This window comes from Manis javanica, chromosome 10 (assembly GCF_040802235.1).
Source record: "Manis javanica isolate MJ-LG chromosome 10, MJ_LKY, whole genome shotgun sequence".
In the NCBI taxonomy this organism is placed as follows: domain Eukaryota; kingdom Metazoa; phylum Chordata; class Mammalia; order Pholidota; family Manidae; genus Manis; species Manis javanica.
In genome coordinates, this window is record NC_133165.1 from 101,511,578 (window position 1) to 101,537,116 (window position 25,539).

General features: G+C 41.2%; 1 protein-coding gene and 1 long non-coding RNA gene across 7 annotated transcripts in view; one reads left to right on the forward strand and one right to left on the reverse strand.

Annotated features, from left to right (window-relative positions):
* The window catches only part of LOC118970314 (uncharacterized), a 396,329-nt gene that overhangs the window by 159,429 nt on the left and 211,361 nt on the right, over positions 1–25,539 (forward strand). For both annotated transcript variants that reach the window (XR_012121541.1, XR_012121542.1), the window contains one exon: positions 1–25,539. This exon is cut by the window's right edge. This is a non-coding gene — a long non-coding RNA (uncharacterized lncRNA).
* Positions 1–25,539, reverse strand: part of IGF1 (insulin like growth factor 1) — an 86,459-nt gene that overhangs the window by 49,206 nt on the left and 11,714 nt on the right. The window lies entirely within an intron of this gene.

A 25,539-nucleotide genomic window follows, 5' to 3' on the forward strand; every position in this document is an offset into this window, starting at 1 on the left:
CTGGAAGTCTATGTCACTCTGACTTCCAGCGAGCACCTGAAGACAACACGCCAGGCTGTAGGGAAGGAAATTAGAGCCTTAACAAATGTCCCTGCCAAATGGAAAGCTAGAAACACAGGGACGTCCTCTGATATTGAAAGCCACCTTTTCTAAGTACCAGGTTCAAAATTGTCAGGTGGGTATTCAAGCCAATCTGCTCAACTGTAAAACTTAATTCAGAAGACAGACTTCCCAAGGACCCAAATCTACCCTTTCTATGCCTTCACCCTTTATAACCTCCCAGGGTAATGCAGAGAAGCCAAACAGGTGGCGTGGGTGTTTGGCACACCTTCAGGACATCATCAAAACACCCTTTCATGGATCATTGAAAACTCACGGCGAAGGAGACTGAAAGGATATGGACCATTGATGATCGCCTCTACAACCAAAGTACTTATGTAAACTGGAAGGCATTCAATTTTGCAAAAAGAAAAATCATAACTTGTTATTTGTCACTCAGGCTGCACATAATCATCAGAATTTCTCAAGCAAGTGTCAGGATCAAGCTTGCTGAGAAATCAGGGTTCATTAATCCACTGCTTCCATACAGAAGTGGCAGGAAGAGGGAAAATGCTGCTTTCTTTCTTTTCCAACACCTTCTTATGAAAGTGTGTGTGAGGCTCCTCTAGCTCTAAATCAAATGGTGCCCTGGAGGCAGGAAGTCCGCATTGGGAGCATGGGGAGAAAAGCTGGGACCACTGCAGGCTTGGCAATCATAACCTTCCTCCGGGTCCCTGTTTCCATTTCCCTTTAAAGAAGAAGTTGGGTTTTTTCATAATTCCTTTTCTAGTCACTTCCTTCCTGTTGCCAAGCTAGGTCATTTCAGTGCATGCTTCCTCCACAGATCTATTTCTAGACAAAATCAGAGGGAAAATGACCTTATTTACTAATTGGGAAGCCCACTGGGTATCCCCGGGGTTGGCTGATACTTCTGTCTGGGGGTCTCCCCACCCTCCCTGGCTGTTTCACAGGCAGAAACCACCAAAGGACCTTCTGGAGAGGTGGCCACAGACACACAGATAGTTGGCAGCACCCTCTGTGTGCTGAGCACTCCACCGTGGCTGAAGGAGCTTGGGTGGAGGTAGAACACTCAGTCCAAGAAACCCATAGGCTAATCAAACACATGGACCTAAAGGTCAGTGATCTGAGAGCAGAAACTTAGAACTTTAGTGCTGGACAGGTCCTTAAAAATCCTCCAATCCATGCATGAGTTTTGGTATGAGGCCTTTGCAATGATGTGTAATTCTGTGTGTTTGTGGATTTTCCTGGAAAGAGGAAATCCAAACACTCAAAAGATCTCAAAAGCCTCCATGATCTGGGGAACCTAGAGACATCTAGGCCAGACTTAGAGAAGCTCATCTGGTTTCTACCACACCTTTCAGAAACAGCCAGGTTGCCTGCACACTGATTGCTTGTGATTCGGAATCATTTCCCAAATGTCAAATCCAGTGTCAAAAGACACCAAAAGATCAAAACTTGTCCTCAGCCCAGCATTCACCAGTGTTCTTTCACAGGTTCCATGCAAAAATCATAGAAAACAGCTGTAAATGTTAACTTGTTTTGGAGAGTCTTAAAGATCATCGGCCTATTCAAGGTTGGGGGAACTTCTTCAGTGAAGAAATCTGTATGATGGTACTGAAGTCCACTCTCTCCACACACAGTAGACCACTGGACCCCTGTTTTTCAGGAATATCTGTTAACTTCCTAAGGAACTAAGGCGCCTGTATCCTGAAATTCCTTCCATTTATCACTTATTTTGATTAAAGAGCATGAAAGAGTTCTTTGGAACTGTAAATAATTAACTAAGACATGGCCCATTGTCAGCCATTAACATCCCTGCAGAAGTGAGTTCTGAGTCTGGGAGAAGAGACTATGAGGAAGGTTGGTTTGCTAAAGGGGATTGGTTCAGAATAACAGAATCCTGCTAAGCTGTAAGGTCTTCAGAGCTCCCTCCCTGGGAAGGTCTCTCCTCTATCCCATCCAAGATAGCTGCCTCCCTGAAGTCTGTCATTCCATTGTTTCTTTGAGAACATTTATCAAGATTTGACATAGTAGGGTTTATGTATTGGCTGATTCGTACTTTGTCTCCTTCCTTCCCCACCCTGGTTGGAATGTGAGATCCACCAAGGCAAGATCCTTAATGTCCTGTTCATTGCTGCGGCCCCAACACCCACCACAGGTCTGCAAAGAATAAGTGCTTAAGGAATGCATTTTGTATACATTTGTATGGACACATTACTGAATGTATAGAGAGACTATGTTTTTTGTTTTGTTTTGTTTTGTTTTTTTTATTACCATAACCCTAGTGCCTATCATGGGCACTGGGAAAGAAATTTGTTCAATAAATGAATGGAGGGGGGTGGCCTGCACTGCTTTTCATGCTCAAACTATGCTTGTGGGTATTGGGAGAAATGAGTGATATGCTGGCCCTTCTAGGATTTCATATAAATTGAGACTCCTTCCTCGAAGACCGAAATGATAGACTAGAATATTTTTCTGATTGCACTAAGAAAACACCTTCAAATAATAGAAGGCAGAATTAGAATTTAAAATGACCTTTAACAATTTAGAAAGGGGGAAGGCCATTCAAAACAGGAAGATGCTTAAAATGGACAAAAATGGGCTCCAACTGGCAGAGACAAGTACTATAGCAAAACAGCTAAGGGCCCTGAGTGCACGGGAGAGCTCTACAACAGAACTGTAATATGAGGCGGGTGTATGCCGAGAATTATGAAATGAAAGCCTACAGAGTAATCCTTCTATAAAACTTGGCATTGCTGAGGTTTTAATTAGAATGGGAACTCAGATTTCATCCTCCTATTTTAAGACTCATTTGGAGAAGCTGGAGAGGATCCAGGTAGGAGTAAAAAAAGTGATTAACTGGGTGAAACATGGAGTTAAGATTTAGCCCCAAACATAAAAGGCCAGGGGGTGACTTGATCACCATCACACGTATAAGAAGGGTTATCATTACAAAGAGCATTCTTTCTCATCCCCACTGAGGACTAGATAATGGCCAACAGACTGGTGCTATATTGAAAGTGTTTTCACTTAAACATCAGGAGGAATTTCTGATTATAAGGGGGAAGCATGCTGACCCAGGGCACCGTGGGAAGCCGCCCTGGAGATCTTAAATGTAGGATGACAACCATCTGCCTTGGAAGCCTTCGTCAGAAACAGGGGACTGGACCTAAGGACCTCTTGGCTTTCCTTCCATGCTCAGTACTGTGTTCAGCATCCCAGCCACTAAGCACCCTGAGCCTACGGTAATCCTCCGTTCCCGTCATAGGACAGACCTCTCACTGTCAAAATCCGAATGGCTTCCCCTGGGAGGAGCTGGATTGTTCTCTTCTGAATGGGAAGGAAACTGATAGTGTTGCTTCAGCTGCTTCCCTTCTCCAGCCCCCACAGAGGAAGGCCAGCTCTTGTCCTGATGGCCTCCCCGAATCCTGGGATGGGCCTGCACTCCATCTTGTGTGGGACTGGAAGATGTGGACCAGTTTGGAGACAGCTGATGCCTCCACGAATCAAGAAAAGTCAGAACTGCAAGGCATTTCAGAGCTAATTCAGAGCAGTCCCCTTGCTGCTCAAATGAGGAAACTGAGATCTTGAAAGATTTCAATGATTCTTTCAGAGCCCTAAAGCCAGGAATCTTTCTGCGTGGTACTAAAATCCAGGCTTTCTGGCTCCTTATTCCACCCTATCTCTTCACTACTTGTGTTTGTACTTGAGTTGGAAGTAACATTTTTAATGCAGATAGATGTCTATAAATGTAATTTCAGTAGCTGAACTATAGGTGAAAAATAAGGAAGAGTTAGAAATTCTTCTAGTAGGTTATGGATACCTGGCGTCGGTGTTCAGTTTGAATGAGCAAGGATACATCACCTGTATTCTCTGGTCAATTTCCCCATACGGAAGTGAGGCTTTTGGGTCAGCAACACTTTAAGGCTTGATCTCACTGCAACATGTTAGGATTCTGTGATTCTAAATTTTAGTTACAAAGGTAATAATGAATAGAAACTAAGTTGCTGGTCTAAATGAATGAGTTTTCTTGGAAATAATTTGTGATGTGATTGGATGATGCCTAGTCCTTTCAGAGACTCCAAAATGGCATTTTTCTTTTCTTTCTTTTTATTTTGAAAAATAACTTAAAATTTTAATATTGGGGTACAGGGGGTTCATGCTTTGTCTATCTTCTGTACAAGAAAGCTTCCACACCTATTCCTCTGGGCTGTCCTCTCTCTGAGGTTTGGATCAGTACCATTAATGAGTTATGGGAATTGTCTTCTTAATGCACCATTATAATTCACTATCTCTAAAACCAAAGTCAACATCTTTGCCATTGACTAAAGTCAACCAAAGTCAACTCTCTCTGGACTTGCTCGTGTCTGCACCATCATCTTTTTGCTTTCCCAGACTCAAAATTTTACAATTAGATTTGACTGCTTTCTGCTCCTTTTCCCCTTTATCCGGGTGGGCAACATACAACATCAAGCCTTCCTTTTTTATAGCTCTCAGTTCTCCCTTTTCTTGCCCAATCACTTTGCTCCTGCAAAATTGCAGGCACTCATGACTCCCCTGCCTCCAGCTTTTTCATACCCTTGATTCATCTTTTGGACAAGCTATATAGCAAAGGGTGGCAGAGGATGGCAGTTTCAAGAATTGAGAGGGACAACAGGGATTGAGAAATAGCTGGGAAGCAGAATATGGAAAAGACCAATTAAGAAGTGTAGACCCCCAAATCTCTAGAGCTTTTGGGCAGTACACGGACTTCCCATGGTATGTGGAAAGGGGTCACAGTCATTTTATATAGATATTGGATAAAAGTGTGATACAAGGAGATTGGAAAGCCTGGGGACATCTGGTTTATACATACACTACAATTCTTATGCCAATCCTATGAGATAGGCACATTATTATCCTCATCTTACAGTTGAAATTACTGAGCCTTATAAAAGGCTTATAAAAGTTTTTAAAATATATCTAAAGATCACCCACCTATTAAACAGGCTTAAATTCAGGTCTGCTTAAACACTAAATCATTCTACTACAATGCTTTTCAACTTGAGTAGAAACTTCCTGTCCAGACAGAAACTGATGGGAAGAGCTTAGTGCATCTTAGAGCATCTTCTAAGAAGAACTTGGAGTGAAAAAGTGGAGGAAAGAAATCCCAGTACACCTCTTCACCCATTTACTTAATGTGGCATAGTGGACAGTACCAAAAGAGATTTTTCTTTACCATTTCCCAGAGTGACTTCATATATTAGTTTGCTTGGCTTGAAAAACAGAGCTAAGTGACAATGAATGCTCTTGGCATTTTTTAAAAAGTCCACAACCAGTTCCATCATTTTAGGCTCCTTTTTTGAGCTTTACCGATACTAATTGTCATCTTTTACAATGCTGAGAAGTCTTAATTATTTTTGTCTTGTTTGATGTCATCCAGCAAAGAAAGGAATAGCAAGTAAGGATAAAGGCATTCTCTTGGGCAGTTGCTTATTTGCTCTAACACACCTAGCTAATGGGTAGGGTGTAAAATTGCTCAAGAAGCATGGCCCCTGGGAACTTTATTAATGTTTTCATGCCCAAATTCATCTAAAGCCTGGGGCAGAGCAGAGTCTTATATGAAGGAAGAATGATAATAATAATAACAAATGTTGGTTGAGCATCTACTATGTGCCAGGTGCTGGGCTAGGCACCATGAGTCATCTCACATTATCTTACAGGAACCTAAGAGGGAGGTGGTATTTCCATTCTTTGGTAGTAGGAGAAATTGTTCACAGATCACACAGCTGATCAAGTGACACTGCCAGGATTGCCCTCTGGATCTGGCTGACACTAGATTTTTGTAGTACATTGATGAGCACCTAAGTGATGTGACTTAAAGAGTTCTGGGATTGTCCTGGCAAAGATTCCTTTTTATTGCTCAATATACATTTCTCTCTCTTTTCACAATAATGGAAATATCACTTTGTTTTTGACTATATTTCCCAGCCACCCTTGCAGCTGTGTGTGGCCATGTGCTCAAATTCTAGACAATGAAATACATGTGAAAGTGCCACAGCAGCTTCTGGGATCCTTCTCCAAAAGACAATTGGAATTCACCCTTTGCTTTTTTTAAATCTTGCTGATGGCTGGAATGTTGTTCCAAGATGCTTTGGCAGCTATCTTGAGCCATGTAGTTGAGGGTCACAATGTAAGGACGGTAAAACAAAAAGCTAAAAGGGGCCTGGATCCCTGAGGATTTTGTGAAACAGAGATGCTCTGTTCAGCAGATAGTTCAGCAGTCCTGAACTGTGTACCTTGGGATACATATGAGAGGGAAATAAACTTTCATGTTGTTTAAGCCAGTGTAATCCTGGAACTCTGTTAATACAGAGAACCTTAATGTTTGATAATTGCTTCTTGAATGAGAAAAGTTCATGGAAGGTCACTGGCTGGTTACTGGTGCCTCAAATGTCTCCCTTACAGCTTTGTCTCATTGGTTAGGGTACATTTATTCAAAGTTTCTGGGAAGGAAGGTAAAAGACTACTTAGGGTGCATGAAAGGAGCAGGAAAAGGCACAAAATAGACAAGCTTGAGGTGCCTGTAATCCTGTGGCAGATAGTGTAGGTGCTGCTGTGGGGAGCACAGAGTTATAAGAGGCAAAGCAGAATTAGGGCCCCCTTTGCTCTTGACAATATGGAAGAGGCCCAATTTATATTTTGTCTACTTAACAGTTTAGTTCAGGGACTGTTCTCTTCTAGGAAATTCACCCAGATCTGTGATTACACAGAACAAAAGTTCAGGTTACATCAGTATTGGCTTAATGGTGATGATGACACCTTTGTATCAGCAATACTAGACTCAAACAGGAGAGTTAGGGTCAGACAAATGAAGAGTTCTTCCAATGCTGCCTCAAACTCACAGCGGAAAAAAGGAGCATGCTCCAAGAACAGTTTTTCATTGACTTATTGACTCATAAAGTCACTCAACAAATGTGTATATCGTCTAGTGCTGGGCATACTTTCTATTAATTAAATAATAAGGACATTTAAGTCTATGACAAAATAATTTCTAAGCTAGATAATCTTCCTGCAAAACTAAGCTGCACATCAGTTTAAAAACAAGCCACTTAAAAAGCAAACAAATCTATTGGCTCCCTGTCATTTTTAAGGCACTGCCCTACATGTTGTAGAGAATATAAAGATAATTGGGTAAGGCAAAGCCCCAACCTCCAAGTAGTTTATGATCCAGCAGGGGGATGAGGTATAACCCATAAATAACCATGATACAAAGTAGAATAAGATTAAATGACTTAGTAGATACAATGAAGGTTCGGAGAAGAAACCTTGTGAGTCACAGAGGGGTGACTTCCACTCCTGGGAGAGATGGCCATCTCATGGATTTGTGTAGCACCTCATTTTTATGGTTCTCTGCTTGCAGAGCACCCCAACCCCTGGGGGATTTCAGCAGAGGCCTTCTGTCAAAATTTGAAGAGATTGCTTTCCCAGCAGAGGGATTTTATGAGTTTAAAGGCCTTTTCCAATCCTATAATTCCACAATTTTTCTATCTCTATTCTTAACAGTAACTCTTACCTCTAAACTACCTAGTTTCTACGTCTTGTCATGTTATATCCACTTTGTGGAAGTGAAGCACAAATATGGGTTGACACAGAGACCTCCAAGGGACCCCACCTCACAGATCCTCCTTTTCATCTCCAGTAGATGACAGGTAGAGAGGAGAGAGAGAGAGAGAAAGAGAAAGGGAGACAGAGAGAGTCCCAAACCACATTAATTGTGAGGCCATGAGAGGAAGACTTAAAAATGTTTGAGAACAGTGATGAATTCTTCTGAACTGAGAAAATCCATCCACAGTCTATCTGTTTTACCAGTGTGGATTTTCACATAGTAGGTTCTTTAAGGAGGAAGCACTCTTTTCCAGGGCTTTTATATTATTCCCCTATCATTCTGTCTTTCCTTTACTAAATGCTATGCTTTTCTTGACTAGTTCCCTCATTAGCTGCTCAATGCTAAAAAGTTCCTTACTTTACACAACTCTCATAGAAATCGCTCCATTACAAAGCGTAAGAGAGTAGCACAAAGAGCTAAGTGAACCATTTTGGCTGTGACAGGAACCGTGTCTGCCTTTCGGTGCTGCTTGCTGACTTTCTTTGTGAAGTCTCTCTTGCTCTGAAGGCCCCGGCAGCTTTCTGCCCCGAACAGAAACACAGACACCAGGCAATGCCCCACTAAGAGACAAATGGATTCCTGATAGCTGTGAGACTAAATTAAACCTGATAAAACAGTGCTTTTCTGGACTTCTCAATCTCTTTTCACCCCCCATTTGAAGGCCAAGGCTATGCACCATCTAACTTGGAGATTAAGGTTATTATTCTATGTTGGCAAATACAGATGAAGGACACATTTGCTTTTCTTTCTTTCAAACTCATTTGATGCACTTAAACAAGTTCTTTTGCTATTTTAAACTTCATTTTCTCAAGATCTGTGTGCTGTTTATCAATATTCTATCCTTTTACCTATGCATCTAACTTTGATTTCATTCTTTCCAATTCTATTAAGACTCCAATAATACCATGAGTAGATTTTCAGAAGGGTCTTGGGTCATTTTAAATGTCTGTCAGTTGCAGGATTTGGGGTCCAGGGACATGGAATCATAGAAGTTCAGCCTTGAAAGAGGTTTCAGATCATCTTGTTAGAGAAGGTTATTCTGATAATATCAGAGGTAAGCAAAGAAAAGGATTTTGGAAAATCAGAAGGGCTGCTGGTGAGAAAAATAAGTAAATGTCAAAATATTTGAAACCTGTATTAAGTGAATCACAATTTCATATCTGGAATTTGATGATGATTCCCCATACTGTGTCTAGCTTGTTTATTCCCAGAACTCTCCCAGGTAGACCAGTTGGCTCCTAGATAAGGCTTGTGTTTATCAGTTAAAACCTGTGGCTTCTTTATGGACTTGATCTTCAAGGATCAGAGACCATTGCTCTCTCTTGCGCAAAGCACTTGGTTATGCCTCAAACAAGTAATTTGAGAACTAACTAAGGTTTTCTATCATTCTCTGTTTTGTTTGTTTACACAGAATAGGTAAAACATTTTCAGAAAGCCAGCAGTTTTAGAAGCTTGAGTCAAAGTGACAAGATATAGACCCATGGATATTTTATGGTCTCCATATGTGTAGGAAAACAAAGGAAGAATGAGTCGGACTCCAAAGGGAAACTATCAAGTCACACGATTTAAGTTTCCTCTTTTGACTGGTGAGATAAGAAGAAGAAAGAGCAAGAGCCCAAAGTGAAGTGAAGGTTCTTTGCCACAAGGAATTTTAAACCAGTGCCTGTAACAATGGATGTGTACCAGTACATGTTGCAGAGGGCAATAATAATAAGAGAAAGTGAAAAGAAAAATGAGAGATTGACTAGAAAGATATTCCAACAGTTGGAAAGGAAAGAAAGTGTGAAGAATACACTATATAGTCTCCTCCCAGATGATTCCAAGGCAAAAATGTCTCACCATTTCTTATTCTCTCTTAGCACTGGCCATCTGGACTTTTCTGGCTAAACTCCGAGCATCTAAGGCAGGAACCCTGTCCCTGGGGCTCAGCACTATGTATCCTCAGCACCTGTTACAGAGCCTGGCATATAATAGATGCTCAGGAAATGTCTACACACTTATCAATCACATTTTAGCACTCAACTTGGCAGATCTATAATGCTCAACCTGCGTCGTATTGGTCTTGCTGATTGTAGGCCATTCCACACGCTTGTTTGACATCCGCCCAGAGGCACAGCACTGTGCTTACTGCTGTGATTGACTCTTTGAGCTTGGAAGTAACTAATGACAAACACTAAAATAATATTTTTTTAAAAAGGTAAGATGATCTCTTCCCACTGGCTAACCTCACCTGTGGGAGAAGGAACTCTTCCAGGTCAGAAAAGAGTTGGGGGAAAAGCAGAGAACTTGGGTTGGAATCTGCCAGAGCAACTTGGCCCTCAGCGATATCTAAGCAGCAAAGCAATTTAAGGACATGGGACCTAAAAAGAAAGCAGCACCTGCCTTTCTGAGCAGTTTAGTCTGGAAATTGCTGGGTTAGCAACACGTTGCACCCTGTGAAAACTTGTGACTTCAATGTGAAAAAGAGAGGTTTTAATTAAATTGGGTGTTTTTGAGTCTCCTGCAGGGAGTTGGGAATTGGAGGTTTAAAAACTGAGAACTTTATTAGGATAAAGGGAGCCTTCTCAGAAATCCTGGAACCCCACAGCCTTTGGTGAGAGATTTCATCCATGTGTGGCCACATTTTTGCCTTTAGAAACACTGTTACCATTAACATTCTTTTGCAGCCAAGCAGGGCTAACCCTGGAATGGTGTTCTTGGTCTGTGGGATTGTCCACATTGTGCTTTTCCAAATGGTTTTTGGTGGGTTGTAGGCTTGCAGGAGTGGAACTCAACACTTCGTTTTTTTGTTTGGTTTTGTTGTTTTGAATTTGGAAAGATGATCTTAAAGCCCTGTGGTGGGATTAGGGGACATTTCTTCAGGCCTCAACCAGTGGACTCTGATATTTAATTCAATTCAGACAATGTTAATTGAGCACTTTCTACATGCTCAGTTTCTATATGCATCCCTGTCCCAGGTTCTAAGACCATCAAGGGGACTATGATGCCAATTATGGCTTGAAGAAGTTAGCAACTGAGCAAATACTAAACTCTAACTTGAGGAACACCGGAAAAATTGCTGTAGGTACAAATAAAGAGGAACCTGGAAAAGGAAAGATAAAGTCTGGCTGATGGAGTTGGAAGGGGTCTCACTAAGGAAGGATTATATAAGCTTTGCCTTGGAGGTTACCTAGTATTTCCCCAACTATGGAAGAAGGGATGGGAGGAAATGCAAAGAGTAAAGGCATGCTATGGGCAGTATGCTCTAAAGGCTACCGGGTATCCTGGGTTCTGAGGTCGGCTACCTGACTTAAAACTCTGATTTTGTCCCACATAGAAGCCATGTGCCTTTAGTTACATTATATACTTCTCTGTGCCTCAGTGGCCTTACTTGTAAAGTGAGGATAATGATAGTCCCCACTTTACAGATTTCTTGTGAAGATTAAATGAGTTAATACATATCAGTACTTAGAGCAGTACCAAGCATATGAGAAGCGCATTCAGAAAGTGGTAGTGATTATTATTCTTAAATACAAATGTTTCTCTAGCCTATCATTTTGGGCTTATCTTGCCCCACTCTCCACTAGCATATTACCCAAACAACTGGTGAGGTGGCTTATGTGCCAGTAACCATGGCTCATGTACCAGCAAACATTCCCTGTGCTCTGCCGTCATGTGTTTTTCCATTACGTTTGTTTCTCTTCCCAGAATTTCTCCACATATCAAAATCCTATCTATTCAAGGCCTTAAACAGATGTGACTTCCAGACAGATGCAAGTACCCTCACTCTCCTTCACAGGCATCATGGCAAATTTTTGGGAGCCCCCTTTCTGAAACTTGCCATTAACCAAGGCTATGACCCGCTCTCTGAAGTGATTCATGATGCCTGGGGCAGGTCAGGGTTTTCCCTTCCTTTTCCTTAAAGGCAACTGCATGTACTAGGCAAAAGGACAGATTCCTCAGTCTGCTACTCCTAGATTTCCCTGAAAGATGACAGCAGCACAGAAATAACAGTGTAAACCTGGTCACCTGCATATGCCAGTGTTTCACTTAACCTAATTTGAAAGCCACTTCTACCTTTGTGAATAAGCCAAGACTCAGAGCTCTTCATGATGCATCCAAGAAGCTTTGGACCAGCCTACTTAAGAATGGGGAAGGATCTCATCTCAATCTCTAAAAGTGCCTCACAGACTGGGCCAAATGAATGATACAACTGGAGGGAAGACTCCCCATCAAGGAGTCACCCAGCTCAGAGGCCCACATTAGAGGTAGAGTTGGGCTGTTGGATAGAATCCCACATATTTTGGGGGAATGTTTGCCTGTCAGTCTAAGAACAAACTGATGATACCAGGCTCGTGTTTCTATATCCGACGGTGTCAGAATCCACCATACTGCAGTGCTTGGTAGAGAGGGTCAGGACTGAACAGGCGAGACCCAGAGCTTCTTTCCCATTTAGGTCTCTCAAGCCTGGAGAAAGTCAGCTGGGAACGTGGGGGAAGGGGGCAAGAGGAAGAGAGGGCAGGGCCCAGCCACCCACTGTGCTATTCCCGGGTTTTGATTAAAGAGGAAAATACTGGCTCTGACATTCCTGATTTTCAAGATGCAAATGTATTTTGACTTTTTGGAAAAAATAAGGGCTTAGGTTTCACAGGAATGATCCTGCTCAGAACTTCTGACTCAAAACCTAAAGCTGTTCAGCTTCCCAGTAGTTGAATGCACAGCAAGGGCAGTTAGCAAAGTGACATTGCAACGGCTGGAAGTTGCACAACAGCATGATGTCAGCCTGATGAGAGCTAGGCTGTTGAGCAATGCCACTTGGAAGAGAGAGGTCACACACAAAAACCTGTCCAGCGGTTCTCAGAATTTTATATCTTTAAAAATATTCAATATAGTTCTTTATGTGTTGGGACTCAGGCCTTCCAAATCCCTGATTAGTGTTTTTCCAGAAATCTCTTCTGAATCTTGGGTCAGGCAGTGAATTTACAATTGACAAGCTAAGTTCATTAAAAAATACCTTGCAGTGAAACCAGAGAAGGACCTCTCCAGTGGGGGAGAAATTTCCCAGAACGGTCCCTGCTCATTGCATCTGTCTTGGTCTTCCTTCCAATTACCTCTACCTTCAGCCTCTTTTCTTAATGCTGAGTCTGGGGTCGAGGAAATTAAGAGCCTCCATGAGGCAAGGTAGGTAGACCCAGGTAAGACTTGCCATCCCTTCACCCTAGCAGGCAGGAGACATGCATTCCATCGTGCTGGGTACACAACCGAGGCACCTGCGGCTGCATCCGCAAACCCTCGTCCCAGGATGAACCTAGCAGACAGCTTGGACGGGAAGCTGCCATTTCTCTCCCTGGCCCTGGGAAGATATGAGTCAGGAACACAAGCAGAGGAAGGACAGGGAGTTGGCTAACCAGATGTAAAGATTTGGGGTCCCTCTGGATAGTAATGCTCCCTCCAGAATGGAAGTAAAATGGCTGCATATCTGACAAATGCTCAGCAGCAACAGCCTAGGGGATGTGGCTCTTCCTCTGCTGATCTTTAACTTTATTCCTTCAGTCATTATGTTCACTGCTAATATGTGTTTCTTAAGGACCCACACGTACATCATAATTTGGTGAAGCATCTCTTTCCCGAACAGGAGAACTTTGTAATAGGGCACGGTGACCATCTTGGGAGTATCTGAGGAGAAAGTTTTGCCCCTTTTGAATTCCTAACACTGATACTCAGTTTATTCAATGTTTCCGTTTAAAAACTAGTGTGTGTGTGTGTGTGAGTGTGTGTGTTCTAATCTCCAAGATAAGAAGAGATCCTAAGGAGCTGAGGCAGTGTGAACAAATGTACATCAAAGACTAAAAACTGAATTCTCAACTCAAACAGCTTCATTTAGGGAAAATCAGAGAAAATACCTCAGGGAGGAAAAGGTATCAAATCTAACCGTTAGCATGTAATAATATTTTGTCAGGAGTTTCTCTCTCCTTTCTGCTCAACTACAGACTTTCAGCTAGCATTAATCTTCTAATCAAAAGGGAACAAATCTATTTATAATTGACATAAATGATAGTCCTATTTATAGTTCTCTTTGGCGTTCCATGTTTCTCTGTGGGAGATCTTCCCTGAAACAAAAGCCTACTTTTTGAAACAACTGTGTTCCAGGGACAGCCTTGATCTTTTCTGTTGCCCGAGAGATGTATTTAATTAACCTCTCATCCCTGCTCAGGGGCTGATGGAATACAGGAAGCAATGACCAATACTCCAGCCATGCCTATTTTTGCCCTTGTAAGTGTGGTCACACACAGCTTACATGGCCCAAAGAGGGATGGCAGCCCCCAATCTCTGGAGAAAGATGTGTGCCTACCATCCTCACCTTCAGAATGTGCCCTGGCCTGCCATCCTGCAGTTCCAACATCTCATTCAGATCATCTCTAGGAGCTTGTAGCGGCCTCGATTCCCTGAGAATTCTGTGGTGATTCCACAAGTACTGTCTCACCTGGCACTCACAACAACCCCTTTGCGAGGCCGGGCAGTGCTAAGTGTATCCATTTTACAAACAAAAGATACCCAGCTTTATAACCAGCAAAGCCAAGTCTCCTCGGGGTGTCCAGGTCTCCTCACCTCATAACCAAGCCCCTTTTGATACCAGAGAGATAACATGGTCTCTATGGTGACAAAATAAATATTTAAATATGCCCAGATATTCACAGTTGGATTTAATTCAGAAAAATCTCTGTTTTGAGGAATTATTTTTGCTGAAAGAAAACCAACCAATGATGCCCATGTTCTCTGCATCAGGTCCTATTTGGACTGGGGGATATGATGGGAGGGTCAGGTAGGAGGGGAACCTCGTGACTCCAGGTGGGACTTAGATGCATCATTGAACTTGAGTTGGAAAGCCTGGCCTGGCAACTTCACAAAAGGAGGGGTTTTTTCGTGAGCTTTCCCTCAACTCAAATTCAAAGCAACTTGGTTCACCCCGTAATTCTGGGTGTAACTCTTGCAAGCACGGGAGCGTAGTTGTACCTCTATCTAGTCAATGACCCAGGCAGAGAAAAAGTGCATGAAGGTAACAAATTCCACTTTGCTTTTAAACATCAGTGGAACATCTCACAAGGCTGTATATAGAGAGTGGAGAGTGAAAATTCTTGGTATTCATTTAGATATAAAGTAAACATCTGACCTGTCCAGGAAGAAAAGTGTCATTTTTATATATTATTATTTATCTTCATGCTGTCAGTTTACTTTGGTGATAATTCCTATATGTGGGTAAGGGTTGCATTCTTAACCAGATTGAAGGTAACATAAATCAGGCTTTTATGCCACCCTTTGAGATCATAGTAGATACTCACTGCATTTAGTTGTTTCTATTGGCTTCTTTCAGTTTCTAGCACTCTCCTTGGTACATAGTGGTCAATAAAACATTGCTGAATTGAATAACATTGTAGAGGAGTGACTTTTTTTCTTTTAGTCCATATTTTACAACTGGTCATTTTGATCCAGATCCATTTCTGGAGCCACTGAGTTTTCACTGTATGACCTTTCAACTTGTTGACACCCTTCTCTCAGGGCAAATAGGAATGAGACCTCCTTTCTGGGCATTCAGTGACTTTGGAAATGGACACTTTGAATGCAGTAGGCAGAGCTCTTTCTGTTTCATTTTTTCCAGGGCATTTGTGCTCTACCTGGCGCTGGCTCAATTCACTGTTTTAGCTGGACCTCCAGGAATAGACTAACTCCTGTTGATTCTGACACAGGTTGAACATATTAAAGGGTTTGCCGATGTTCCTTGTGAGACATGCAATAGTGATTTAATCTGAAGATCACAGCCAGCTTCCAACAAAAAGGATCATGTTCTGTTTGTCTAAATTCCCTCAGTAGTTTCCTTTAGATATAGCATTTCTCACTACCTACTTGAAAATGCCTAAAAGTCCATGGGGGCCTTCCGATTCAGCCATGTCTGCATTTCAAATGAATTACTGCCTTCTTATGGACACACACAACTAATTGAGGTCTGGAAAGTCAAAGAAAAATGGATAGCTTAATTAATTCCATGCAGACATTGACTGTATTGTATACAAAGGACTATGTGGGATCTTATAGATATTAATAAAGTAGCTCTCACCTGCAAGGAGCTTATAGCCAACCAGATGCTATAAAGTATGAACATTCACCAAAAAACACAATATAGAATAGATTATAAGTGTTGTAAGAGTAATACTATTGCCATTAGGGGAAAGAAAGTCGACATCTGGTAGGAGGTGACATTTGGAAGAAGGGGAAGAAAGTCCAGGAAAATAAAACATCTGATAGTAAGTCATCTAAGTTGGATGTTGGAATACGCAGACATCTGTAAACTCAAATGCCTATCAGAGCCAGGCAAGTCATGCAAAGGAGAGAGCGGGCCTGAGTAGTGCAATAGAGAGTAGTGGAGAGTTTGGTTTCAATCTAGAAGGAAGAGTCATTTATATTGACAGATAATTCAAAGTTTTATATAAACACTGTATTTGCCAAACAAAACACTTCTGAAGTTTGGATATGATTTATAGACTGCCAGTTTGTGAGCTTTGCTGTAGGGAAATATTAGGAAATCAATTGGAAAGTTACATAGAGGCTTTGTATAAAATGCCTTACTGTCAAATGGAGAAGTTTGGATTCAGTTTACTTAGCCACGGATGGTCACTGGAAGTTGTTTAGAAAAGGAATAAAGTGATTAGAACTGTGCTTTAGAAAGATTAATTTCATGGGTGGGATGGCTGGTGTCAAGCATGTTGGACACAGAGTGATCACTGAGGAGGCTGTTGCAATAGTTTTGCTGAGTGATGCGGAGGACCGAAACAGTGATGGGAAGGGAAGGAGGGACACATGTGTAATCTTCCAGTGAATTGGTAACAGCTGTTCTGGATCACGGTGCAAAACAAACTACAATGCTACAACTCGCTTTGTCTAAAGAGTTAGGTTTGATGGTCCCCACTGTCCTAAACATTCTGAGGAATTACATAACTTGTCCATTGCATTGGCTGGGAACCTGATCTCTCCGGCTTCACAAGGTCACTGGCCAAAAACTCCCCTTGCTCTTGAAGAAATATCCCTTTGATGATCTCAAAAGTATTGAATGTTCAGTTTTTCAGATTTGAGTTCTTCCTTTACCAGGAAGACATAATTGTCTTTTAAATTCTATCTGAGCTGTACCCTGGCTATATTTGAAGAGAGCTATAGACTTCCTTAAAGACAAGGTTTGTGTCTGATTAAAAGGAATCAGCAGTGGCTAGCCTAGTGCCTGGATGATAGTACAAAGGCAATAAATGAGGGTTGAATTAAGAGAGGTATATGGCTAATATCCAAAGAGATCTTGCATATGTGGGGCAGAGGTGGCACAGGTCCATGGATGCTGAAGCCAGATGGGTATATAGATGAATAAAGCAAGCCTATGAGGCACTGTGGTGAATAGGAGGGCCCCATTCCCACCTAAAAGGCTCCAGCCAATAGCTTCCACTTAGGTGCTGGCCAGCAATGCTTCATCACCCATGTTTTTCAAGAAATGTTAATCTTTGTTTTCATTTAAAATCTCTTGATTTTTATAATTCCAAATTAAAAAATATGTTATGTTGACCAAACAAAAAATATTTTTGGGCTGGATTCAGGGTCTGGCACAACTGTGTGTGACATTTGCTCTTTAGTATTAACTCCATGAGGGTAGGGGCTCTGCTTTATTAATTCCTTTTATAATTAGTGCTTTTCTAACCAGAAGGCACTCTATGAATATTGTGGCTGGAATAATATAGGGGACAAATATTCCTATCTGACTCAAGATTGGGGTTGTATAGTTGATGTTTAATGGGTCCTCATAGACTAGCGTGAAACCTCTTTGAAGGCATGGCTTCGTTCTCCCCTTGGGTATTGCTAGCATAGAGCATGTGCCCAGCCTATAATGCTGTAATTAAATTAGCTAGCACTATAATTTTACTTCCATGCATTTTACTAAAGTACTGAGCAAAAGTAATGAAAGAATCTAAAAATAACAACAATAAGCTCCATAGTCAATTGATTTTGTAAAGGATATTAGAGATTTTCATGAAATGACAGTAAATGTTAGTTCTAGAAACAGTCTTAGAAATTATCTTGTCAACATTCTTTCAATGGGTGGACTGCAGAGGAGTCAGGGGTATTATTGTACTAAAATGCTATCGATTAAGTCTAAACAGATTAAATGTATAACTGTGAGCTACATATGATACCACCTTATCCTAGAGTTGAATACAAGCAAAAAGTGGCAGGTACTTAAAGTTTAAGGCAAATATATGTGAAAACTGTGTCTATGACTTACTTTTTGCCCTGGAAAATTGCAAAAAGAAATCACAGCGATCCCATTTCAGAAGTGGAATACCATGGTTTGTCTTAATATCATTGGTCCAATGGAAGCACGTTTTGAGACACAAGAGACTAATTGCCAAATTTACCAAGCTTTTTAGTAGTAAACTCTGAGCAAATCCAAGATTCCCTAACTCCCAATTAAAAGTCTTCCCCTTTATTCTATTGTAATTTAAGGAATAGAAGTTACAAACTGGCCCTCTCTCCCTTTTCCCTGCTCTTTTGTGGGATAATGTGTTTCTGAAGAAGACATATCCTGTAGATACCTGGACCTCCAATAAAAGGGCTTAGGTTGGGGAATGGGTCTAGTGAAGGCTTTCAACTGGGGAGTCAGCTGACTCTTTGAAAAGCAGTTTTAAAGTTTTACCCTTCACCTTCCAATAGGTCACATAAACCCACTTTTCTTAGCCTAAAACCATTTCTCTTAAATCCCAATAGCAACCTAACGGAACTAATCGACTCAAAGTCAGAAGAAATAATATTAGAACCCGGCCGAGCATGACAAAGGAAGCAATTTGATATGAATAAAACACACATTTGTCCACTCAGGGCAATTAGAAAATTTTTTTTAAAGACTATTGCTTGGCTGTTCTTAAAAAAATGTAACTATTGAAAAAGAAACTGGCAAGATCTTAAGGACTGGATCTCAGTTCCTGGCCCCAGTGATGGGTTTGGAAATTGCAGCTACAGCAATTAGGAGTTCCAATTTCCAGTTCACGGAAGGTCAGACTGTGGGGTTATCCCTGGAGCAGTTCTATACTTCCTCTGAGGAAAGGCTTCACCAACTTGAGAGGATCAGGAGTTGATACGGTTGAATCAGCATATATATTGTTAATGAACAACCACAGGCATGTTTGGCCCCAACAACATTTTTCAAATCTTCAGTGAAAGTTCAGCCCTATTTTATGATTTCTCTCTGAACACATGAGATCCACCGATCAACATGTACCTATTATTTCCTGCCATTCCCTAGACAAGGGTTCCTCAAACCTTAGTGTGCATTCAGGCCTCCTGGGTATCTGGTTAAGATGCAGATTTTGCTTTAATTAGTCTGGAGTGGGGCCCCTGATTCTGCATTTCTAACAAGGTCTCAGGTTGCTTTGAGTAGCAAGGCTCTAGATCTGTCTTCACAAACTAAACTGTATTTTTGCGATGGGACATCGATGTGTGTCCCTTAAGACCTTTGTTACTCTAACCAGATTTTCCCATTATAAACAAGAGATTTGTTCTTTCCACAAAACACTTTCCATGCCCTTCTACAAAATCTGGCTGCTTCTAAGAGAGAGATTTCTCTGTTCTTTATTATTGCTATTTTTTTTGTTGGGGCCATCAAAATCATTTATGTTGATTAAAATTCATCACTCACTGAATGACTTTAAGACAATAAGTGATTAGTGCCTATTTCAAAACCAGCCAGAAGTAAGAACTTCTGCATCTTTAGCTGATACATCATGGTGTTTTTGTGCAATGTTATGGAACCCTAACCTGGTTTCCTTGGTAAGGGAGATTTCTATAATTGCATGCAAAGCACTAGTAATCTACAGAAATATCAGTCAGATTTGTGGCACTAATACCTTTTACAAGTCTTATGATTCATATGACTCAGACCACAGACTGTCTATCTTAAGGGAAGACTGAAAGTATGCCTATTGTATGAGTTTGTCATTGATTCTCTAGAGAATCGATACCCAAATAGTGGGGGGCAAGAATCAGCAGAGAAGAAGGGATCTTTGGAGAGCCAAAAACATCTCTACACCAGATCAAGCAAGTGGAATTATAAGGTGAATGCAATTAGCTGGCAGTCACATTTGTGCCGAAAATATGATCATCCCTTTAATAGGGAACATTTGCTGTGCTTGACAAACTTGTAGAGAAATGGCTGGATCCATAGGAAGGAACATGCTGAAAATGGTTTCAATATGATCCTGTTTTTTCACTCAATAGCCATTGATTGAGGATGTCCAGCCAAAAATAATGAGAAAATGAGCCAACAATAGTCTTACCCTTTGACCGTATTAGATATAGTTGCAGCTGAAATTTGTTATGTTTCAGGAATAACAAAGCATCCATATGGAACAAATATTTGGCAGTATGGTAGCTGATGAAACCAGGAAAAATTAGACAAATTATCAATTGCTTGCTCCCAAATTACCCCAAAAAGAAATTAGATCCATTTTCAGTAGCTTTTGCTTTCAAATTTCTTCATTCCATGAGTCACCACTACCTTCTGCCAAACTAAATATGTCTATGAATGGCTGGAAACTTTAATGGAAAGAAACATAAAACTCAAAATACGTAGGAAAATTTAAGCTTCCTCATGGAAGACCTTCATGGAAGACTAGCAAGTCAGGAATGTGTGGAGACAGAAGTGCATTGACAATATCTTTTGTTTGGGTAGCTTTTGAGTTAACATGCAATACAAAATGTGTAAACTAGTCAATCGACTGACATGACTTCAAATTAAAATTCTCTCTAAAAAAGAATTGTATCTTACGTACTGATTTATTTTTAAGCCTTCAGTCCATCAAAGATCCATAGTCCTAAGGTCAGGCTGATCAGAGTTGGGAGAAGAGAGAGGAATTGAGTGGAGGTTCTGTTCTCGAAACTATTTCAAGAGGCATCTGTGAAAGCTCCTATGATGGCCCTTGAAAACTCTGTTGACTAGAATTGGCTTGCTGTTGAGAAAGGAGAAGTTTTCCCCAAGGCAACAGTAAGGGGTGCCAAGAGATGACACCTTGAATAGACTTGATGATGTTATCCAATACATGGTAGAAACTGGAAAAGAAAGTTCTCATGAATGGTTAAGGGCTTGAATTTTCAAAGGCTATTCTGACGCATTATACCAGAAGAATATGACATAGCAGTTCCCTCTGAGTTTATGGACTGTGGTTCCTAGTGCTATCTTCATGTGAGTTTATCAAGGTTAAGTTTAAAGTGTTCTGCTGTGCAGAGAGCCTTAGGATGAGAGTGAGGCTGAATTGCAGTCCTGGCTTTCCTACTAGCATGATTTTTGACCTCATGCACATAATGTTGTTTCTGGACCTTATTTCCCACATCTGGGAAGTAAGAGCACGGGACCATATTGTTCTATATGGCTCTTTCTAGCTCTCCAATTCTTCAATTAAACTTTTGCAGAATGAAACCATTTTGCCAAAGTGTTTTCTGAGGGCTGGTGCTCCAGCTGTTATACCTACCTCGGGTCTTGTGTGCCAGGGATATACCATTTGTTCCATACCTTTCCTTGACATCTACTACCCCTTTTAGTGTGAATATCTCAGGAAAAATAAGAGAGGAATTGGATGGAAGTTCTATTCCCGAAACCACTTCCATAGGTGAAATCTACCTGTGAGGGTCTCCTAGAGCCTTTGAAAACTCCTCATTGACTAGAATTGGCTTACTGTTGAGCAAGGAGAAGTTTGACAGGAACAACAGTGAAGAGGTCTCAAGAGATGACACCTCATATGGACTTTTTTCTTCTCTACCTTAAATAGCATCCAAAATGGAAAATCATGGGGAATGGGTCTGGGGACTGATAGAAGGAAATAGCTGTTGGAATGACTTTTACAACATCAAGTCAAGGAGTTTTATTAAGTGCCCAACATTGAATGCTGTGGAGAACAGAGAAAACTTTTAAAACTTTGTCTTTGTTTTTCTGAAAGGGCTCAAAATAGAGAGGACAAAACTTCATGGCAGCAGTAACCAGCATTTGTTCAAAAGTGTGGTTCAAAAGTGTCTTTGCTATGTCAAATGTTGTAGCTCTGGGAGCTGTTGGTTGTGAAGCCTCTGGGATAGAAGCAGCACATGGCCATTGGTCCACATGGTGATAAAACTCACATTTTGATTTCATCAAAGCCATGCTCAAAGGAACAAATTCATTCTCCTAAGATAGGCTGTGATAGGGGACAGTTTGGATGGGCAGCCTGAGAGCACAAAGATACTTTTCTGGTTAGTGAGTACATTCCCTCCACTGAACACTGCTTTTTGAGGCTAAGCAGAAATCACCAATAGCTGACTTGGGAGAATGAAAATCTTTTGCCTACATGTGATACTTCAGTGACTCCCTAACCAGAGAAACTCTGTAAGCAAGCTCAGTGTGTAAAATGATAGGCTCCATCTTTTTTCTGCTCCCTCCAGTGAGGACATAAACAGTACTATTGAGGGAGCATCCTGAAGACTCATTAATGAACTCTTAGGTGGTCTAAATGCAAAAATGATATGTGAAAGGGAGATACCAGCACGCTCTTCTTTTTAATTAATAAGCTTCAGAAGATACAGTACCAAATTAACTTTTCTAGATTATAATTAGTGCAGAACCATTGAACTAATGGTTCAATTTCATTAATGGTTGAAGGTGCACCACTGAACTAACTTGTGAGTAGTGATTGGAAGGACAAGGCAAGGTATTCCATTCAATCCATTAATGGCAACGTACTCGAACTGCCTTTTCAGTTTCCAGAGCTCTCCTATAGTTGGACCTCAAAACAACTCTGACACGTAATAGTTTTATTCTCATTTTTGTTAATAAGGAATGTAAGTTCCAAGCATATTAAGTGACTCCTCCAAGGTCACAGAGCTAAGTAGGGGAGTCGGGTGACACCCAAACACAGACCTTCTGATTTCCAAAGTAATACTTCGCTGACTTTCTGGCAGGGTTGTTTCTGGGCAATAAAATGACTGTGATAATCCTCAGGAAAGATACAGGAAGTGAGGAGAAAACCTGTGACCACTGTCTCTCCAACAGGCTTTTTCATTTGTGAGGAATGGAGAGCTAATTTATTATGTGACTAAGAAGGGAACAGTCACAAATATTGAGCTCAGGGATAACTAGCTTCTATTTCATCAGCTCCAGGTGGGCACAATCATTCTTCAAAGCACACAGTTTTGCTCTACACCATTTCTACCTTCCCTTATTGCTGTTACTAAAATAAATGAATTCCATAGGCATAAGATGAAAGGGAAGAACAACAAATACCATTTTGTATAGACTAAAGTGAGAGTTTTTTATTTTTAGAGCAAAACTTTCAAAACCACAATGACCTCTTCCCACTTTGGACAATGGACCATAGACTCCTGATTAACCAATGACAGATAATTAGTTTGTTACTTTCACTAATGGCTTCCCTATCTCCCTAGTTGTTTCTTTTCTGGAGACTTTCTCTAGTCCAGTAGTTCATAACGAGAGTTGATTTTGCTCCCCAACCTCCCATGCCCAGAGAACATTTGGCAATGTCTGGAGACATATTTGATTGTCATGATTACGAGGAGGGGAATCCTGGCATCTGGAGGGTACAAGCCAAGAATGGTGCTAAACATTCACAATGCACAGAAAGGCACAATAAAAAAATTATGTGGCCCCATGTCATTGAGATTGCTGAGGGCGAGAATCCCTGTTGCCCATGACACCACTGGGGGAGGTAGGTGGGAGTAGGAGAACCAAGCAGGATTTAAAAACGTGTCACTTGGTCTCACAAAGGGACTGGGGCTGGGGGTAGGGAAGACAGAGAAGTGAGGAGGCTGAGAGCTACAGGGTCCTGAAATCAGTTGAATCCAAAATTCTCATTTTTGGTGCTCCTTTCCCTAGTTCCATAGATCATCTGGAGTTGGCTGCATGTGGGTCGGCTCAGTGAAGACTTTCTTAATCACTTGCCTCTGATGAAAGACCCATTTCATCAGGGTAAATGGTACAGAGGTAATCCCATCCTCCCAGCAATGTTCACAGAATTGACTTCATGACTAATACATTTTCAAAGTTTAAGAAGACCACTCTAATAGCCTTTCTAGTACCTCAAAGAGACCACAGATGAAAGAAGAAAGTAAGAATTTCATAGCGTATTTGCTTGGAAGTTCACACACACAAAAAAAAATCAGGTGTAAATTTCTTTTGGCCTGAGGCCGTCAGAGAAATCTCCAGAAAAAAAAAAAAGACCGCATCCAACAACTCGTCAGACTGTTTCAGATTTTCCAGGAGCACAGCTTTGCTAAGTCATTCCAAAGCAGTTCTACCCAAGTTGACATTGGAGAGAGTGACCAAAGAGTCAGAATAATATAATATACAATAATAGTCTAAATTATGACCTTAAGTGGACTTGGAATGTCAGAAGCACATCTGAAGGCTCTGTGTATTGTATAAGAAACAGGCAGGGAATCACTTTAGTTCATGCGAATTTCTACAGCAAGGGAACAAAAGTGTTAGGTTAAGTCTCAGGTGAGTTTATTGGAATTAGAGAACCACCAAGATCTACATTCATTTGGGTGACCTTCTTTGGAAGCCTCTCTCCTGGTCATTTAAATTTTTGGGGGAACTTTGACATGGGCGTGGCTCACTGATACAGAAGGTAGAAAACTGCCTCGGAATTAAAAAACAGAAAGTTTCTACTCCTGCCATTAATTAGCAGTGTGACCTCAGGCATGTCACTGCTCTCTGAGGTTTGATTAGATTGTTTTCTAGGGCTTCCAAGCTTGTAGCAGTCTCAATTTTACTTCCTTTGAATGATTAGGTAGTTTTAAGAGGGAGATATTAGAGAGACGCATACTTAGTCAATAGTTTCTTTGGTGTCTTCCCAGGGGCTTCAGTGTGATTTTTTTTTCTTGGCATGGAAACTCTTAATCCTGTATTACACTTGAGCATTTAATGCAGAAGGTTTTAATTTAAAAGACTGTGTGGCCTCTGCTGGTATCATACTTTCTCTTTGTGTCCATGCTGCTGCTGATCAAATACTGCAAAGCCATTACCTTAGGACTAACGCAGAGGGCCACGTGCAAAAGTTCTGGCCGATTGCATAAAGCAATATGCCAGATGTAAAGTAAGTGAAGGGTTTTTCTTGGTATTTAAGGTTCAGTGAAGAAGTAAGAGGGGCAGCTATGCCAAGAATGAAAAGTCAGAGCTTGCCAAGTGCTTCTTTAAGTGGCTTTAGCCAATGTGAGACTAAACAATGCATTAAATAGGCATAGAACTTACTGCAGTTAAGGAATTGCACTTCAAATAACAGCTCTTTGCTACGTTTTAAACATGATCCTGCATATAAAGACAAACAAAATGCTGTGTTGTCATCTTAGTCTCACAGCTAATAAGGCCTGGGGATTTGAACTTTCCAGACAACCGAAAGTAATTTTTTGTGATCTTAGAGCATGCTGATGTTTCATGGAGAGGTGTAGGATGGACCTCTGCCAGGGCAGCAGCTCAGTGCAAAAACAATTTCTTGCCACCATGGTTGTCAAAGACGTCTGGCTGCATACAAGAGCAAAGGCTTTTTAGCCCATTATTGAGAGTAATGAGAAATCTTGGAAGAGGTCTCGAATTAGTGTGTCTGATTCTTTGGTGTGGGCTGTGAAATCGGAAGGAAGGCTGTGAGAGAGATGAGGTGGGCTCCTAACAGAGGCTCTGAGGAATACTGGCATGGTACCTGACGTCTGGACGGGATATATGGAGACCCAGATTATTTGAAGAATGCCAAAACTCTCCTTTGGATACATAGCATCTAACCTACCAGCTG